The sequence below is a fragment of the Hemicordylus capensis genome, chromosome 1 (genome assembly GCF_027244095.1).
Source record: "Hemicordylus capensis ecotype Gifberg chromosome 1, rHemCap1.1.pri, whole genome shotgun sequence".
NCBI classification, from domain to species: domain Eukaryota; kingdom Metazoa; phylum Chordata; class Lepidosauria; order Squamata; family Cordylidae; genus Hemicordylus; species Hemicordylus capensis.
In genome coordinates, this window is record NC_069657.1 from 309477618 (window position 1) to 309497861 (window position 20244).

The 20244-nt window shown below is 45.9% G+C and overlaps 1 protein-coding gene and 1 long non-coding RNA gene across 2 annotated transcripts in view; one reads left to right on the forward strand and one right to left on the reverse strand.

Moving 5' to 3' along the window:
- MEI4 (meiotic double-stranded break formation protein 4) overlaps positions 1-20244 on the forward strand; it is a 328392-nt gene that overhangs the window by 254649 nt on the left and 53499 nt on the right. The window lies entirely within an intron of this gene.
- Positions 12946-20244, reverse strand: part of LOC128340989 (uncharacterized) — a 38513-nt gene continuing 31214 nt past the window's right edge. The window contains exons 3-4 of the long non-coding RNA XR_008314128.1: positions 19259-19325; positions 12946-13074 (exon numbers count right to left, since the gene is read on the reverse strand). This is a non-coding gene — a long non-coding RNA (uncharacterized LOC128340989). The remainder of the gene's footprint in view (positions 13075-19258; positions 19326-20244) is intronic.

The window sequence follows — 20244 nt, forward strand, 5'->3', positions numbered from 1 at the left end:
TGGAAAAGCCCTTAGTCAGAATGCCAGCCTATATATTTGGTGCTCCAACAGCTGCATTGCATTTTGTAGTCTATTACCTTTTAGTTCTCACCTTGTTGTCTTCGTTTATTCTCCTTGTACCTTAATCCATGGATGTATATACTGTACCAATCAGCCTTTTCAAACCACTGATGGAGGAAAATCAGTTTTTTAGTCCATAATTACCTTACTGCTGTTTGTCTCTATGCCTTCACCCATGTGCTAAATTTTATTGTGACCAACAGTAAGAAATATAAATGAGATGGAATGCACATTCACTGTAAAACTAATTAAAATAAAATTTGCCTGTTTGGAATTTTATATAGGTAGGATTTCACTTTGGTTTTCATGTAAAGTGAAGTCATGCGTTTCTTCTGTGCAGTAGAGTTTAAGACACAACTGTTTGTTTGTTTGTTTGTTTAAAATATTTATACCCTGCCCCTCCAGTACACTACTGCCCGGGGCAGCTCACAACAATAAGATAGACACAGATACAATAAAAATAATAACATGAACTAATTTTTTTTTTAAGTCAGATTAAAAACCACAATTATTAGGTTCAAATTAAAACTGAAAATTATAAAAAGCTAAAGAACCTACCAGATATAACAAAATAATAATGGAGCATTAAAAAGCCTCCTTTAAAAGGTGTGTTTTAAGATGTTTTTTAAAAACACTGAGGGAGGGAGCATGGTGAAGCTCTTCAGGGAGGGCGTTCCAAAGCCTAGGGGCCACAACCGAAAAGGCCCTGTCTTTAGTCCCCGCCAACCAGATCTTTGTTAGTGGCAGGGTCATGAGCGGGGCCTGAGATGATGAGCGGAGGGCCCTGGCAGATTCATATGGGCGAATGCAGTCTGACAGGTACCCCAGCCCCAAGCCATGTAAGGATTTAAAGGTCAATACCAGCACCTTGAATCTAGCCCGGAAGCAGACCGGTAGCCAATGAAGCTGACACAGGATGGGTGTAATGCACCCACGGGCATCCTTGCGGCAGCATTCTGAACCAGCTGAAGCGTCTGAAAAGTCTTCAAGGGCAGCCCCATGTAGAACGCATTGCAGTAGTCCAATCTGGATGTTACCAACACATGAATGACTGAGGTCAGATCCGACTTCTCCAAGAAGGGTCACAGCTGGCGTACCAGCCGTAGTTGGTAAAAGGTGCTTCTGCACACCGCTGCCACCTGCGCCTCCAAGGACAGTGTTGGGTCCAGAAGCACCCCCAAGCTGTGGACTTTGTCTTTCAGAGGAAGCGTGACCCCTTCCAAGACCAGATTTACCTCATTACTTGGATGATCAGTTCTACCAACCCAGAGCACTTCTGTCTTATCTGGATTGAGTTTCAGCTTGTTTGCCCCCATCCAGTCCAGAACAGCCTCCCAGCCCTGGTTCAGAGCATCCACTGCCTCCCTGGTGTCTGCTGACTTTAAAGATAGGTAGAGCTGGGTGTCATCAGTATATTGATGACACCGCAGCCCACACCTACGGATGACCTCTCCCATGGGCTTCATGTAAATGTTAAACAGCATGGGGAACAGAATAGATCCCTGTGGCTCCCCATAGGCCAATGGGTGGAGCAGGGCATCCCCCAGCACCACCTTCTGAGTACGACCCCCTAGGTAGGAATGGAGCCACCGTATAACCGTGCCCCCAAGTCCCAACCCAGAGAGACGCCCTAGAAGGAAACCATGGTCGATGGTATTGAAAGCAGCTGAGAGGTCCAGGAGGATCAACAGAGTCACACTCCCTCTGTCTATCTCCCAGCATAGGTCATCCATCAGGGCGACCAAGGCAGTTTCACTCCCATATCCAGGTCAGAAGCCAAACTGGAAAGGATCTAAGTAATCAGATTCATCCAGGGCTACCTGGAGCTGAGATGCCACAGCGCTCTCCAACACGTTGCCCAAGAAGGGGAGGTTTGAAACTGACTGGTTGAAAGTTATTTAAGTCATCTGGGTCAATGAGGGCTTTTTAAGGAGGAGCCTAATGACTACCTCCTTCAGGCAAGGGGGGACCACCACCTGCTCTAAAGAGGCCATGAAGGGCAAGGGTCAAGGACACACGTGGCAGGCCTCAACCTCCCAAGCAGCCTGTCCACCTCCTCAGGCAACACAGTCTGAAAACCATCCAATATAACAAGACCAGAAGGTGCATCGGCAACATCCAGTTCCAGTGCCGCAAAAATCTTGGCATCCAAGTCAGAACGGATATGAGCAATTTTATCTGCAAAATGTAAAGCAAATCGATCACAGTGGGCTGCCGAGTGTTCTTTTTATGGTCTTTGGGGTCCTCACCTAGGAGGTCCTGAACCACTTGAAAAAGCTCCGCTGGACAACATTGAGCCGACACAATGGTGGCAGAAAAGTAGGATTTATTTGCCGCCCTCACCACCATAGAGTAGGCCCTAATATGGGCTCTAGCCTGTGTTCGGTCACATTCATTCTGAGTTTTTCACCGACGACGCTCAAGCTGTCTACCAGCTTGCTTCATTGTCCGCAACTCACCTGTATACCAGGGAGTTGCTTGGGCTCAGCAGGTCGGGACAGGGCTCCTAGGCTGACCCATCCCCTCATAACAAAGAGAGACCAGGGCGTCAACAGGATAATCCACTCTCTCAGCAGAAAACTCCCTGTGAGCTCTTAGGAATCCATCAGGATCCATAAGCCTCCGGGAGCGGACCATTGTAACTGGTCCCCAACCCCTGCAGAGGTGTTGTGGGTCCACCCCCAGTTCAGTCTTCACCAGATAGTGATTCGTCCATGATAACAGTGTTGAGGCCCCCTGGACTATCCACGGAGCACCACTGTCCACCATTGACCCCAAAACCAAATCAAGTGTATGGCCTGCCACATGTTTGGAACCACAAATCAATTGAGACAAGCCCATGGTCATCATGGAAGACATGAAGTCCCGAGCTGCACCAGACAAGGTGGCATCAGCATGGATGTGGCATCAGCATGGATCCAAAACTAACAGCCGTGTATCCTCAACGCCACATCCGAGACCACCTCAAGCAGCTCAGGCAGGGAGACTGTTAGACAGCAGCATGGACAGTATACCAACAGAATCCCAACTTTGTCTCATGATCCAATCACTACATGCAGGCATTTGAACTGATGAGAAAGGTGGACAGTGCATCTGGTGAGGGGGATGGTCTCCCAATGAACCAGGTCAGCTCCACCTCCCCACCCACCCTGCCTTGGCTGATGCTGCACCTGGAAACCCAGTGGGCACAACTGGGAGAGATTTACACCACCCCCCTCATCCAACCAGGTCTCCGTAATGCATGCCAAGTCTGCGTGCTCATCCAGAATAATCTCCTGGATGGCTGTGGATTTTCCATTTATGGAACTGGCATTTAGTAGCACCAGCTTCAGGTAAGGTGGGCTGCTCGGAGAGTTACTGAGGTCTCCTTGGATGGGAGAAGGACAGGAGGGTGTGATGGCTTTGATATAGCCAGGGCACCTTCCCCTTACCTGGCACATCCTATTCATACTGCCATATCGCCCTCTGCCAAAGACTACCTCAGTCGGAAGGGCCTCCTCCAAAGTAACATGCTCCTCCAAACACATTGTTAAGACCAACACCTTAGTGATAACAAACTATAAAAACTCCCTCCTGTTAAAACAGGGCAATGCTCTAGCTCATCTGGTAGGTTCTATGCAGCTGTGAAGCAGAAGAAGAAGAAGAAGACATCTCAGGAAGGTATGGGGGGGACTGTTGTCATCAATGGTCCTGCTCAGAAGTCCACCAAACTCACTGGGACTCTTCAACCCTCGAGCTACTGCAGTCCACCAGCTGTTCTCCACTCGGCTGAGAGCCACAAGGCCAAGAGCCCTTGTGCTCTTGCCCTCCAGCTTGTTCCAAGAGGCTCGCACCCCTGACTCAGCTGGATGTTAAACTCAGGGCCCTGCTCAACAGAGCCCTCTTCCCATCTCCCTGCCCCTGGCTCAGCTGGATGTTAAATGGCAGTTACCTAGAAGGGGTGGAGCAGAGGCAAGCACTCAGCGCTCAGTTGGCCACAACCTAGTGTGGCTGCAGGTGGCTTCTGCAGATTGCAAGAAAATATACAGAATAATGTGACATACCAGTCAACAGAGGAACATGATTAATAGTTCTTGCAGCTCCCCTGTTCATATGAAGAAATAGCTTTATGGAATTCTAGAAAACCAGGATTAGAAATAGTCCTATGCAGCCAAGAAGTATATGCTTGCTGCTTTGCTTTCATGAATGGCAAAATTGAGGATGACACTTAATCAGAAAGGTGTTTTCTCTACAATAGAAGAAGCACTGAAATAGATTTCATGAAGGGAATGCATTTGTCTATCAACATTACTATGGAATTATTTCTTGTAGGAACGTAGCTTTCCATTCCAGAGTACATGTGTATGAGCATTTTGTCACTCCTTCCACTGAAGACAACAGAAGCTGTTGAATAGCTGTACTGCTCTTTGACCCTTTCTGACATGTAAACAAGTTAATTGTTTTCTTATCTGGAGAGGTAAAGAACTTCCAAACACTAAGGGAAACACTCCTCTAATGTAGTGAAGGAAAGCATACATTAGAGCTGCTGCTAGTGGATGCCTGCTAGGGGTTTGCACAAAACCACCTGGCCCGTTTCGGTTCAAGTCAAACCGAACTTGAACCACACTGAGCCAGTTTGGTTTTGGCCCCCTTCAGAACCCCCGCCCCATTTTGTTCGGTTCAGGGGGATTCGACAAACATTTTTAAAATCTTTTCTTTTCTTTTAATTTATTTCCTCCGGGGGACTTCTCCAAGGTGGTGGTGGGGTCTGCTGAGGTTCCCCCTCCCCCTGCCAGCCCTCCTTAAAAAAAAAATCACCCAGTTTGGGTGTCTTCGACCCTTTCTGGGCCAATTCCCTGGCTCAGTGGCCATTTTAGGGGCCGCTGTGCCTATGCAGTGGGCCCCTGCATGGCCGGGTCATAACACCCAAACCGGGTGATTTTTAGGAAACAGAAGGCCAGCAGGGGGAGGAGGAACCTCCACAGACCCCCACCACAACCACCTTGGAGAACCTCCCCGAAGGGCGTAAGGTTTTTTTTAAAAGAAATATTTTTTTTTAAAAGAAGCTAGATGAATCCTCAAACTGCGGAGTGTGTGTGTTCAATTCGGGGTTGAGCCAAACTGGGGGTGGTTTGGCTCGACCGCATACCTTCGAACCAAACTGGTTCAAGATTGAACCGCTTAAGATTCTAACCGGTTTTCACACCTCTAATACCTGCTGTGAGCTGCCTCCTCTATACTAAACATCCCTACCAAACTAGAAGTTTCTACTGGGAAACAAAATCTGAAACTTAGGAGGTTCTAATAAGCCATGTAAGCTGAGTCAGCAGGAACTGCTTGGAACATTTGGAACCTGAGCTTAGTCCATTGGAACAACTGGCTCCACCAGTTGTTCCAGTGAAATGTTCCGAGGATTTGCGTTATGTTCTGAGCTTGGAACAGAATGCAATTCCTGTTCTGTGCACATCCCTACTCTAAATGAGTTGACTCAGGAAAAAGTCCTCTCCCTGTTCTTTTTCAAGATACATCAGCATGAACATGTGCAATTCCACATGTGCATCCATATCATTCTTTATTAGCTCTGTGCCATGTTGAGTGGGAAGGCTGCAAAATCTTGGCCAGTTAATTACTCTGGCAGCCAAAATCTGTTGGATCCTCTGCTTCCAAATGTGCATCTGATATTGCATTGTTTTTTTAAAAAAACAACAGGATAGGCCTAACAATTATTACACACAGTCTCCTGTTCATAATTCAACATGGCCACAATGCTGGAACTTTTATTTCTTTGTCATGGCTGAAAAACCACACAGTATGACTAAGTCCTCTATTTGGTTTTGGTGCTATGGGGCAAGTCCATGCACACGTCCCTCACAGTGAACAAGCAGAACACTGTCTCCTCTATCATATTGTGATGCAAAGTACCATCTCCTCTTTTGGGGTGGGACTGTGGCTCAGTAGTAGAGCACATGCTTTGAACGTGTAGAAGGTCCCAGGTTTACTGGTAGGGTTGAGAAATACCTGTCTGAAACCCTGGAGAACCATTGCCAGTCAGTGTAGACCAGGGCTGCACAACGCATCTGCAGGCCCCTCCTGCAGATGCTGGATTAAAACTCCCGTCATCTCTAACTATTGGCCACTGTGGCTGGGGATGATGAGAGTTGTGGCCCAATAACAGCTGAAGAAGTTGTGCTGCCCTAGTGAATGATGCCATGATGCGTAGTCACAGACCACCAACTCAATATCCAATACTAACCATGTTCTTTTTCACCTTCTGAATTTGAGAGCTGGTCTACATGTTACAATAGCTGCTTGCTGACTCTACTCCCTTTAGGAGTGTGCACGGTTTTGGTCCGGCACAATAGAAAAGACGGCAGTCCGGCACGGGGGGGCTGTTTCTTTGAGCGGGGTGTGTGTGTGGTAGTACTCCCCCCCCCGCCGCCGCTCTTCCCCCTCCGGTGCTCGTCCTTTGTAAAATGTTCTTGGGCCAGCAGAGTTCTTCCCTGCCGCCCCTGCCCCCGTCTTTGTTTGTAAAGGCTTTAACGAGACGAGCGCTAGCGCCGCGCATGCACCCTCCTCGGCGCGCACGCTCGTCTCTGATGCTGCTGTGCACACGCCGCATACGTCACCACGCGCGCGTCGCATACATCACCGCGCGCGACAGCATCAGAGACGAGCGTGCACGCCGAGAAGGGCGCATGCGCACCGGTAGTGCTCGTCTCGTTAAAGCCTTTACCAATGACGACGGGGGCACGGGCGGCAGGGAAGAACTCTGCCACCCCAAGAAGATTTTACAAAGGACGAGCGCCGGAGGGGGAAGAGCGGCGGGGGGGTAAGTACTACCACCACCACCCCGCTTAAAGAAACAGTCTCCCCCGTGCCGGACCGGGGGCCCACTGGACCATGCACACCCCTAACTCCCTTGAGGTAACTTTCCACAGACAATCCTGTAATATCTAGTGCCAGCTTTCATGTGACATTTCCTTCTGAATAGAAAGGTTTTACTCTTAATACCAACAGTCCTGTTGGGGACTTGGCACATAAATGCTCCATATAATTCATATAATTCGGGCCGACTTGGACTCCACCATTTCTGCAAGGTCTATGGAGGAGGTGTCCAGCGATCCCTCTTGCAGTATTACAGGTGAAACTCGGAAAATTAGAATATCGTGCAAAAGTCCATTAATTTCAGTAATGCAAATTAAAAGGTGAAACTGATATATGAGACAGATGCATTACATGCAAAGCGAGATAAGTCAAGCCTTAATTTGTTATAATTGTGATGATCATGGCATACAGCTCATGAAAACCCCAAATCCACAATCCCAGAAAATTAGAATATTACATGGAACCAAGAAGACAAGGATTGAAGAATAGAACAATATCGGACCTCTGAAAAGTATACAGTGTCCTGTGCTTGATTGGCCAGCATACTCGCCTGACCTGACCCCATAGAGAATCTATGGGGCATTGCCAAGAGAAGGATGAGAGACATGAGACCAAACAATGCAGAATTGCTGAAGGCTGCTAATGAAGCATCCTGGTCTTCCATAATACCTCATCAGTGCCACAGGCTGATAGCATCCATGCCACGCCGCATTGAGGCAGTAATTGCTGCAAAAGGGGCCCAAACCAAGTACTGAATACATATGCATGCTTATACTTTTCAGAGGTCCGATATTGTTCTATTCTTCAATCCTTGTCTTCTTGGTTCCATGTAATCTAATTTTCTGAGATTGTGGATTTGGGGTTTTCATGAGCTGTACGCCATGATCATCACAATTATAACAAATTAAGGCTTGACTTATCTCGCTTTGCATGTAATGCATCTGTCTCATATATCAGTTTCACCTTTTAATTTGCATTACTGAAATTAATGGACTTTTGCACGATATTCTAATTTTCTGAATTTCACCTGTAGATTGGATCAGTTTCAGTCTGTGACTCCTGAGGATATGGACATGCTTTTTGGGGTGGTGTGGCCTACCACTTGTTCTTTGGATCCTTGCTCTGCTTGCCTCTTGTAAGGAAATTGTTGGAGGCCTAATTGGCATCATTAATGCATCACTGATGTAGAGCAGAATGGCCCCGTGTTTGAAGGAGACAGTGGTTAGACCGCTTCTTAAGAAGCCTACCTTGGATCTCTCGGTGATGGATAGTTATAGGCCAGTCTCCAATCTCCCATGGTTGGGCAAAGTGAATGAGAGAGCGGTGGCTAATCAGCTCCGAGCAGTTTTGGAGGAAACGGATTATCTGGACCCATTTCAAACTGACCTTAGAGCTAGCTATGAGGTTGAGACAACCTTGGTCATCCTGATGGATGTCCTCTACCAGGGAATTGACAGATGGAATTAACTCTGCTGGTTCTTTTGGATCTCTTGATGGCTTTTTATACCATCAACCATGGTGTCCTTCTCAATCACCTAGGGGAGTTGGGGATAGGAGGCACTGCTTTGCAGTGGTTCCGCTCCTATATATTGGGTAGATTCCAGATGGTGGCACTTGGGGACAGTTGCTGTTCCAAACAGGAGCTATTATATGGAGTCCCTCAGGACTCAGTTTTGTCACCAATGCTTTTTAATATCTATATGAAATCACTGGGTGAGACAGCCTTGGTCGGCCTGATGGATGACCTTTACCAGGGAATCGACAGAGGGAGTGTGACTCTGCTGGTTCTTCTAGATCTCTTGGCTGCGTTCAATACCATCAACCATGGTATCCTTCTGGATCACCTGGGGGAGTTGGCGATAGGGGGCACTGCCTTGCAGTGGTTCCATTCCTATCTCTCGGGTAGATTCCAGATGGTGGAGCTTGGTGACAATTGCTCCTCAAAACAAAAGCTGTTATATGGAGTCCCTCAGGGCTCCATTCTGTCACCAATGCTTTTTAACATCTACATGAAACAGCTGGGTGAGGTCATCAGGAGGTTTGGTGCTGGGTGTTATCAGCATGCTGATGACACCCAAGTCTACTTCTCCTTTTCGTCTTCAGGAAATGCTACTCATTCTCTAAATGCCTGCCTACAGGCAGTAATGTGCTGGATGAGGGATAACACATTGAAGCTGAATCCAAGCAAGACGGAGGTGCTCATGGTGGGGACTCAGAATCTGTGGGTTGAGTTAGATCTTCCTGTGTTGGATGGGGTTACACTGCCCCAGAAGGAGCAGGTGCACAGCTTGGAAGTACTCCTGGACCCAGGCCTCACCCTGGTATCTCAGGTGGAGGCCATGGCCACGAATGCTTTCTATCAGCTTCAGCTGATTCGACAGCTGCGCCCATTCCTTGAAGAGGATGACCTCAAAACAGTGGTGCATCAGCTGGTAACCTCCCGGCTTGACTATTGCAATGCGCTCTACGTGGGGCTGCCTTTGTACGTAGTCCGGAAACTTCAGTTAGTTCAGAATGCGGCAGCCAGATTGGTTTCTGGGGCAATCCAGAGAGACCATATTATGCCTGTTTTGAAACAGTTACACTGGCTGCCGATATGTTTCCAGGCAAAATACAAAGTGCTGGTTATTACCTTTAAAGCCCTGAATGGTTTGGCTCCGAGATATTTTAGAAACTGCCTTCTTTTACATGATCCCCACCGCACATTAAGGTCATCTGAGGAGGTCCGTCTCCAGTTACCACCGGTTCGTTTGGTGGCGACTCAGAGGCGGGCCTTCTCTATAGCTGCTCCTCGGCTGTGGAATGCACTCCCAGCAGAAATTCGCAATCTTAATTCCTTACTGACCTTCAAGAGAGCCCTTAAAACCCATCTGTTTGGCCTGGCCTTTCAGGGTTTTTAATTAGTTTTAATTCTTTTAATGCTAACCTGGTTTTCAGGGTTTTAATTGTTCTGATAGTTTAATTGATTTTTAAGATGTTTTTAATTGGTGTTCATATTTATATTTCTGTTTTAATTGTTATTGGTTTTAATGGTTTCTGTTTTTAATTGTAAACCGCCCTGAGCCATTCCGGAAGGGTGGTATAAAAATCGAATAAATAAATAAATAAATAAATAATAGGGGGAAACCTTGCAGTAATCAACACCAGAGGTTACAAGGGAGGGGAAGAAGAAACCACTCTGGCCAAAATAATGTAATATATATTTATTTTATTTATTTTTACATTTATATCCCGCTCTTCCTCCAAGAAGCCCAAAGTGGTGTACTACATACTTCTCCTCACAACAACCTTGTGAAGTGGGTTAGGCTGAGAGAGAAATGACTGGCCCAGAGTCACCCAGCTAGTATCATGGCTGAATGGGGATTTGAACTCGGGTCTCCCTGGTCCTAGTCCAGCACTCTAACCACTACACCACGCTGGCTCTCAAAGTATCCCAAAGTAATGCTTTTTGTGTGAAATTCCATACTCTGCTTACCCTTTCTCCCCTCATTTCTTCCTTATAACAACTAGTTACAGTTCAGTGTTTCCTTAATGATAGCTGAATGAAAATGACAGATGTGTCTCTTGTAAATAAGCATAGCCTATTTTGTACACGCATTAGTCCAGGGATCATTTTCTTGTTGTTTAATTTTGGTTGGTTATGGATAATTAAGATGCACCTGTTTGATTCTCTGCCTTGTTCACTGACATCCCTGCTTAATTATACCACATACCTGCTTTTTTGCACAAACAAATTATTCCAGAGGAATGTAGTTCACCTTCTTCTTCATGCTCATTCAGTTTAGAGCTGTCCCCACAAGCGCTGCAAATGCCATGTTGCAGAAAAAACAAATTAAAGTGCACTCCATTTGCAATGTATGGGCACCATGGACAGTTGCTTATACCAGGCAAAAACAGGTAATCATTTCACATGGATAACAATTGCCAATGCATTTGCTTTTACTATTTTCCCCTTACTCTGAGTGAAACATGTTTTTATCAGTGCATTTGCTGTAAATGGAAGGAGGGCAGTATAACTGCATTATCAGAGAGGTTTCCTAAAAGGCAGAGCTTTTATACTCCAATTCCTAAGTGCTTTGTCCACTTCTATTTTACAGTCTTTTAGATGTGTATTAATTGAATAATTAAATGAAACTAGAAGCATTTTATATTATTTGCTTTTTATAAGAAAAGTGGAAATGCTGCCATTTATTTCTCTTGAATTGATTGTAATCTAGCTCAAAACAATGGCAATACACCTTTTAGCTTTATGGTACCTGTGGGCTTCTACCCCGAATCTCCTTCAGGAAAGAGTGTGTGTATTCACACCGCAGCCAAACTTACCCCAAAGTCCCTTCGAGATCCTTGGACCCACTCCACACACAAGTTGGGCTTTGTCTTGTAAATTCTAGCTTATCTCAAGGTATTTCCAGATTTTTAAAATGCTGGTTTTAAATTACTTTTTCTGAAGACGCTGGAGCAAATAGGGAGAGGCACTGGCATAGAATCATTAGCATGATAAGAGGGATACTGTCTTTGAAATGCAAATGTAGTTCTTTAGTAATCTCTCCCCCCCCCACCCCATCCCCATTGGCTAGAAGGAAAACATGGAGCATTTTGTATTCAATAAAAGTGGTAGATATCAGTTCATTATCCAAGGCTAGGTTCTCACTGGGGTGATAAACATGTGTCTGGGCTGTGCCGCTCAAACTACAGGAAATGGCTCACATGATGGGAAGTTCTTACATAGGAAAAGAAAATTAGATGTCAAGGAGAAGGGTTCTAGCCTAACATTTTCCTTGATAAGCTAGATTTCTATGTGCAGCATGCTTGTTGTTGTTTGAAGGAACATTCCATTAGGTGTGCCTGCACCTACACTCTGAAATGGTACAATCCAGTTGCCCCTTTATTGCTTTCATGAGCACTAGGCCCAAGTTAACTCCTCTTGATTGTTATCCAGAGCTCAGAGGCAACTAAAGCATTTTATCAAACACATCATGTAATTTATTAAGTTAGTGGTTTCCCTAATGGAACATGAGTATTTCACACTTTATTTTGTTTCATAATTAACTATCAGTACCATTAGTCAATGGATTAAAACCATGTTACTGTTCAACTGGTGCTTTTTAATTATGAAGATGCTCTGAGAAGGGCTTTGCCTCAGAAATGATTGTCTGAAAGAGTCGTTACATCCAAAGGCTTAAGAGAGCGCAGCATGATCTGGAATCCATAGGAAACAGGTAATTTCCAGACTTGTATTGAGTTGCAGCAGCTACAGTTACATAAGTGCAATGGATCTTCCTTGCTGTCAGTGCCTCCCTTCTACAGCCCTCTGCTCCTTAGTGTTGGGGGACCCTCAAAAATGCTATGGGGTGTGGCACTGGGGAAAGGGGAATCCCCGCAAACCACACACAGGTCCCTCTTTTGTGAGCTCCAGAAGGGGATTGTGCCTGGTTTCTGGAGATTCCCCACACCCTGCCATATCTTGGGTCCTTCCTGAGGGTTCCCATGCCCCGAGGAGCAGCTTTTCAGGAGGTGGGAGGGGGGCTGCAGTGGTAAAGGGGTGGGTGGGAAATCCCTTGCTCTTTTTCCTCCCCACAAACGTGACTGTGGATGTGACCCATTATTCCTGGTGGATTGTGCCTTCTGCCAGTCAACCAGGGATAATTAAAAATCCAGAGTTTCATATAAATGCAGCCTCACTGGAAATCATTTATCTAAGAAATGCAGAAGAATTCACTACTTCCCTGGCAATAATATACTCCTAATATACACTGACAAACAAGGAGCCAAGTGGGACTGTGTAATCAGTCAGCTGTTGAGAAGCGGTTTTCTCCAGCCCCTGAAGAGGAAGCTGCAGAACCACAAAAGAAAAACAAAGACAATCTCTTCTTTCTAGTCTTGGTTTCATTTTAAATCATAAAAGTGATTGTCAAAAGTGCTGTAGAAATGAATTTCACAGAGAATTGCATATCAAAGTCTCAACAGAATGTTTCCTTTTGCTTCTGATAAATGGACTGTGATTCAGAGGCACAGATGTGTGCTGATTTGTTGAAAACACATCAAGGTTTTAGGCATCCAGTGTGGCAACAACAAAGCTGCCAGCAAGGGTTCACCTTGCTGGCTTACAAAGCAAAGGGGGCCAAGAGCTTCCATCATAATGTACTACAACTGTAGAAGGGGGAGGAAAAAAGAAAGGAAAAATATTAGCCTTTACTCTTCAGGTGTTTGCCTCAGCTTAACAAATTGCTTAACATTTTTCTGAGATACGGAAATATGATCATGAGGTCCTGCTGGAGTGGGGGCAAAAGATTAAAACAGATGTGGGGATTTAATTTAAAAATCTAGCTCAGTTTTAATGTTGGGAAGGACTAATGAAGACTTAAGAGGCTTGCATGGTTATAGGGGAACTTTGATAGGGTCTGTTTTTGGTTTTGGTTTTCTTCCAAACTTTATTCTTCTTAGCTTATAGTCTTGACAGTATTACTTACTTCATGGGGCTATTCTCATGATGGGAGAAAACCAGGCTAAAGGAGTGACCCCATTTTCTCCCATCGTGAGAACCACTGGGCCCGCGGGCAACCCCAGGGGTTCTATGGCAGCTGGCCCGCCAAAGAAGCCCTCCCCTTAAACGGGGTTAGCTGAGCGAGTGCTCCGCTAACTGCATTTTCCTGATTGTGGGTCACCAAGGAGTGGCTCTGCGCTGTGGCAACTCATGAGTAGACCCCCGCCAGAGGCTAAAAAGAGCCTCCCGGTGTCGGGGGTCTCCCCTGGGATTTCAGGGGGCCAGGTGGCTCCCAATCCCTGCAGCCCCTACGGAGCCAGTAGTTGTGTGGGCAGCCGATCTGGTAGTCGTGTGGCGGCTAAGCCTGCTCTCCCTGCAGAAACACCCCACCCCCCCAGATCATGTGTACAGCCTCCAGCTCTCATATTCTCCCACATACTTCCTTTCTGGATAGGAATGGATGCATGGTTAAGACTGACCAATATGCCTTGAGCATGGTGTGGGGCTTCCAAGATAAGTTAGGTTGGGATGAAGCACTCAACCCAAATCATAACTTTGCTATGCACCATACATGTTGGACCAGGTATCACAATGAGTGAGACCTGGTTTTTTCGAGTGCTCAGGGAGGGAGCCCAGGGTGGCCAGATCGGCTGACCACACGATTCCCGGCTCCGTGACGGAGCTGGCAGGGGCTGGGTAGCTCGGGGGCTGCGCGGCCCCGGAAGCTCCAGTATGCCCTGCGCAAGCATGCAGGGCATAATGAGGAGACCCCCGGAGACGGGAGGCGGCTTTTCGCCTTTCCTCCGGGGGTCTACTCGCGAGTAGCCGCAGTGTGGAGCCACGCTGCGGCTACTTACAATCAGATAGCCTGGGTTTGCGGAGCGCTCACTCCGCAAACCCGGGCTAAGGGGAGGGGTACTTGAGCAGGTTACCCGCTCTAGAACCACTGGGCTCGCAGCCGAGCCTGGTGGTTCTCACAATCAGCAAAAATCAGGCTAGTAGAGGCTAGCCCAATTTTTGCTGATCGTGAGAATAGCCCCATTGTTATTTTAAATTGATTTTTAGTCCAGTTGATCACACACTTGTTTTATTGTACTAGCCATCTTGTGGACTAAGATAGCAGCAGTGCTTCATTGAGAGCACACTGGTACTGTGTTCCACACTAACACAGTGCATGCCTGAGGGCGGGGTGGGTGGGTGTTGCTAATCTCCCTTGCCCCTGGAAGCGCTCCCTGCAGCCCAGAAGTAGGTCCATGATTGCTGCTCAATTCTCAGGAACCTACTTCCAGGCTCAGGGGAGATCAGCTAAAATCTCCCCCCACCCATGCACGAACAGTACTAGTCTGCAGTACAGCATGCGCTGGTGCTTCAAGAAGACAAGGATTGTAGAATAGAACAATATCGGACCTCTGAAAAGTATAAGCATGCATATGTATTCAGTACTTGGTTTGGGCCCCTTTTGCAGCAATTACTGCCTCAGTGCGGCGTGGCATGGATGCTATCAGCCTGTGGCACTGATGAGGTATTATGGAAGACCAGGATGCTTCATTAGCGGCCTTCAGCTCTTCTGCATTGTTTGGTCTCATGTCTCTCATCCTTCTCTTGGCAATGCCCCATAGATTCTCTATGGGGTCAGGTCAGGCGAGTTTGCTGGCCAATCAAGCACAGGACACTGTATACTTTTCGGAGGTCCGATATTGTTCTATTCTACAATCCTTGTCTTCTTGGTTCCATGTAATATTCTAATTTTCTGGGATTGTGGATTTGGGGTTTTCATGAGCTGTACGCCATGATCATCACAATTATAACAAATTAAGGCTTGACTTATCTCGCTTTGCATGTAATGCGTCTGTCTCATATATCAGTTTCACCTTTTAATTTGCATTACTGAAATTAATGGACTTTTGCACGATATTCTAATTTTCCGAGTTTCACCTGTATACAGTGGGTATAGGAAAGAATCACCCCCTTTGATAGACCTTAAATTCTGGTTCCCTTACATCCTGAAATGAAAACACAAAGAAAATTCCCTTCACCAGCTGTACTTATCCAATCAACCTATAACATCCAACTGAAAAACATCACAATTACAGTCCAGAAAAAGTGTCAGAAATAAAAAAACAAGCATTACTGAGATTGAAAAAGGATCACCCCCCCAATGTCAATATTTTGTTGAACCACCTTTTGCTTTAATAACAGCCTTGAGTCTGTTGGGATACTTCTCTATCAACCTTGCACATCTAGACAGAGCAATATTTGCCCACTCCTCCATACAGACCTGTTCAAGTTCGGTCACATTGGATGGTAGGTGTTGGTGGACTGCTATCTTCAAATCTCTCCACAGATTTTCTATGGGATTTAGGTCTGGGCTCTGACTGGGCCACATGAGGATGTTCACTTTTTTCTCCTTCAGCCACTGTGTGGTCAATTTTGCTGTGTGCTACGGATCATTGTCATGTTGAAAGGTGAATCTTCTGCCCATCCTCAACTGTCTGGCAGAGGGTAGCAGGTTTTCTTCCAGAATCTGACGGTATTTTGCCCCATCCATTTTTCCTTCTACCCTAATGAGAGCCCCAGTCCCTGAGGCAGAGAAACACCCCCACAACAGGATGCTGCCACCTCCATGCTTCACTGTAGCTATGGTGTGTTGTGGATGGTGAGCTGTGTTGGATTTACGCCAGGTGTACTGTTTGGTGTTGAGGCCAAATAGTTCAATCTTGGTCTCATCTGACCATAAGAACTTTTCCCATTTGGCATCAGAATCTTCAAGGTGCCTTCTGGCAAAGCTCAAACAAGCTTTAATGTGGCCTTTCTTGAGAAGTGGCTTTCTCCTTGCGACCCTCCCAAACAAGCCACATCTGTGGAGCGCTCGTGAAATTGTTGTCACATGCACAGAACAACCACTCTTTGCCATGAAGTCCTTTAACTCCTTCAGGGTGACCATTGGCCTCTTGGTAACCTCTCTTACCAGTTTCCTCCTTGCTCTTCCATCCAGTTTGGAGGGCCGACCGGATCCAGGGAGGATAGCAGTCCACCAACACCTACCATCCAATGTGACCGAACTTGAACAGTTCTGTATGGAGGAGTGGGCAAATATTGCTCCATCTAGATGTGCAAGGTTGATAGAGAAGTATCCCAACAGACTCAAGGCTGTTATTAAAGCAAAAGGTGGTTCAACAAAATATTGACATTGGGGGGGTGATCCTTTTTCAATCTCAATAATTCTTTTTTATTTCTGACACTTTTTCTGGACTGTAATTGTGATTTTTTCAGTTGGATGTTATAGGTTGCATTGGATAAGTACAGCTGGTGAAGGGAATTTTCTTTGTGTTTTCATTTCAGGATGTAAGGGAACCAGAATTTAAGGTCTATCAAAGGGGGTGATTCTTTCCTATACCCACTGTACGTATTCTAAAAGTAATAGATAAAATCACTTGTGGAGACTAAGCATTCTGTGCCGATAAGATATTATGATGTTTGACATGTAAGTCTCCTATTGAGCATTAGAGGTGGATTTGTCTTGACTACTGGGCCACTGTGTACTAGCTATTTCTGTACAAAAGGATTAAAGAAGAGCAGGTCTAAACACTGGCTTCAGCTACGATTCTAATGCAAGTAATTCAGGGGTTTAGGACAGCAGTAATAAAGTTTGTTTTTCACATCTACTTCCTCATAAACTGCAAATTCCGAATCACTATTAACTTTGTCAGCCACTTTTCAGAGGTTATTTAAAGTAAATTCCCAATAGTGAGTTGCGGTGTTGAATTTACTGGTAATTATTTGTTCAGTCCTAAAATGTAAGATTAGTTCTTTTAATTAATCACCTTTGGGGACGTTTACTTTTGAAATAGATTAATCATTAGTGCAGTTATGTTGCAGAAAGCCCTGCTGACATTGCAACTGCTGCGCTTTTTCACACAGAATCCAAAAGATGAGAGAATATTTCAACTCTTGCATTGAGTAATAAAGTTCACCACTTTCAGTTGATTGTTTTAGTTGAATCTAATGTTCTAATTAGTGATAAATTAGAAAACGTATTCTAAAATCTTCTGCTCATCCCACTATATTTTATAGCAAGAAATGTATACAATTATTCCTAGTGCATTTTTTAAAGCAACAATTGAGGAAACTATTAGTTACTTTTGCTGTATTTATCCATAATTAAAACAAGATGGCAAGCAATAGACAGTTTGGTTGTATTTCAGCTTGGTTGTGTGATGGGGGAGAAAATTAACTGAGATGGTGAATTATATATAGCAATAAAATGATCCAGCCTCTCAAACATTAAGCGCTCAGTAGAAAAAATGAAAAGAATTGATGAAATAGAATAGCAATGGTGCCTCTCATCTTAGCAGCAATAAAAAATCTGGCTCTATAATATATGTAATTTATTTTTATTCTGTTTGTTTCTATTTATGCAACATAGGTAGCTGCCTTATACCAAATCAGACCATTGGCCCATCTAGGCCCATATTGTCTACACTGACTGGCAGCAGCTGCTGCAGTGTTAGGGATGTGCAAGCTGACCATTTGGCTGGCTCAGCTTCGGGTTCAGCCAAACCACGCTAGTCCAGTTTGACCACTGAACCAGGCTGAGCTGATTCACGAGCCAGCTCGGGTATACCTGTAAAGGGGAATCCTTGAAGATTCCCCTCTACAAGTAAAGGGCATCTCTGATCCTAAAGGTGGTGGTGTGGGGGGGCGGGCTCTGTATCTTTAGAAGAGGCAGTGGAGAAACGGTGAAAGTGGTGCTGGTGAGGCTCCTCCAAGTCCCGTGCAGGCTTCCAAAATATAGCCCGGACCAGCTGCGGACAATAACCCACTTCAGATGTTACAAGCATCCCAGTCACTCACTCTTACAAAAGCTGAGAGGAAAACCCATCCTGGGAATGGGTGAGAGGAAGACCTATCACTCTCCCCCCTCCCACCCAATGAGAATGAGAGGAAGGCCTATCACTCTCCCCCCTCCCACCCAATGAAAGTGAGAGGAAGACCTATCACTCTCCCCCCTCCCACCCAATGAGGCGCTGTAAGCATGTTCACCAGCGATTCCGGGAGCTGAAACCTTGATCAGTCCAGTTGCTTCTCATGAAATCATCAGTAAATAGGCTTGCAGCGCCTCCCCCTTCAGACAAACAGCTCCATAAACCTTTATGCCCAGTGGGAGGAGGTAAGTGGGAGGACACAGCAACAGGGTGGGACTTCCTCTTTGCTTTTGCCATTGTAAGCATGAGCACCTGTGGCACTGGTACTGATGAGGGCGAATCAATTCATTCAAGTGTGGAATTGAATAATAGTAGACCTATTAGATGGGGGGAGGGGGACAAACCATCTTCATTTTCTCTTTTGCCTCTCCACAATGGGCAGTATTACCAAGAAGCAGCTCCTGCATAAGTCCCAGTGCACTGAACGGAAACTTGCAGCAGCACCCACCTTGTATTTCACCAGATTCCCTTCTGTGGGCCATGCACTTTGAATACTTAACCATGCTTAGTGGTTGTGTCTGAACACCTCAGTCATGCCTTAGGATTGGCTGCCGAGCAGGCTCTGAAACCAAAGTCCGCGATAAGTCTCACTGGGCAGACACCGTGGCATACTCTCATTTGTCATTCTCTGAGAGAATGAAGCTGAGAGCTGAGAGCTGAGCCAATTAGGTTGAAAAGCTAATGAAGAAAGGTGGGTTGTATTTAAAAAAACAAAAGGAAGGTGGCTCTCACCATGAAAAAGCAACTTTAAAACTTCACTTGAAAGATGGTTTTGCAGTTTGCAATCAAAACAACACTTATGATTGTCTTTCAGTCTTCCATTCCACAATGGTTTTGTATGTACTGCTGGAAAATGGGGGATTACCTTCTGTAATGAAGTAGGAGTTGACCTCCCATTTCCTGCCACCAGATCGATTTCTGCCTCCTCCCACCTAAAAAAAAATATGCTATGTACTACAGTAAATATCCAGGCAGAAATTCAAAACATATGTCAGTTTCACATTTCATTCCTCCAGGAAACCTCCCTCACCCCCACCCTTCCTTCAGGCTACTGGCAAGGCAAGGAGCTTCTTGATTCCCAATCTAAATGGAAGCAGGAAAGCTTGGAACTCTTCCTGACTTTGTGCATTGTATTTAACTGCAAGGCCAGTCACACAGTCGAGCAGGCGGGTGGGCGGAAGGCTTCTCATGCCTTGACTTCCCCTGCAGACGATCATTGTTCTTCTGGTGGGAGCGCGCTCTGCACGCCCACATGATCAGCCCTGCTCCGTGCAGCACAGAGCAGGGCGGATCGTTCTGAGGCTGGGACTTGTCTTCCTGACCCCTGAAAATCCCACAAGGCATCGTGCGAGTGTGCGGTGCATCGTAGGGATCCCCCCCCAGTGACAGGCAGGCTCTTGTCAGTATTTCAGTGCCAGCTGGAAGTAGCCAGCAACACGTTTGATTAAAAGGGGTTAAGGCAGGCATCCCCAAACTGCGACCCTCCAGATGTTGCTGAACTACAACTTCCAGTATACCCAGCCACAAAAAAATTGTGTCTAGGGATGCTGGGAGTTGTGGTTCAGCAACATTTGGAGGGCCGCAGTTTGGGGATGCCTGGGTTAAGGGAATGCTTGCTCCCTTGGCCTTGTTTAACAGGCTTCTTAGCCAGGTTTGTCTCCCAGCCGTTCCCACCGGCAGCCAAGTCCGGGCTTAGCTGCCCCAGCCCGGTCTTGGCTGCTCATGAGAACAGCCTCTGGTTCTCATTGCTTGCCAGTTCATAACAAGGAGACTATAGGACTTAGTCATCATGATTTTCAAATTGTGCCTTTTTTTTAAACAGGAAACATTATTTTGGTTAGCAGATATGTA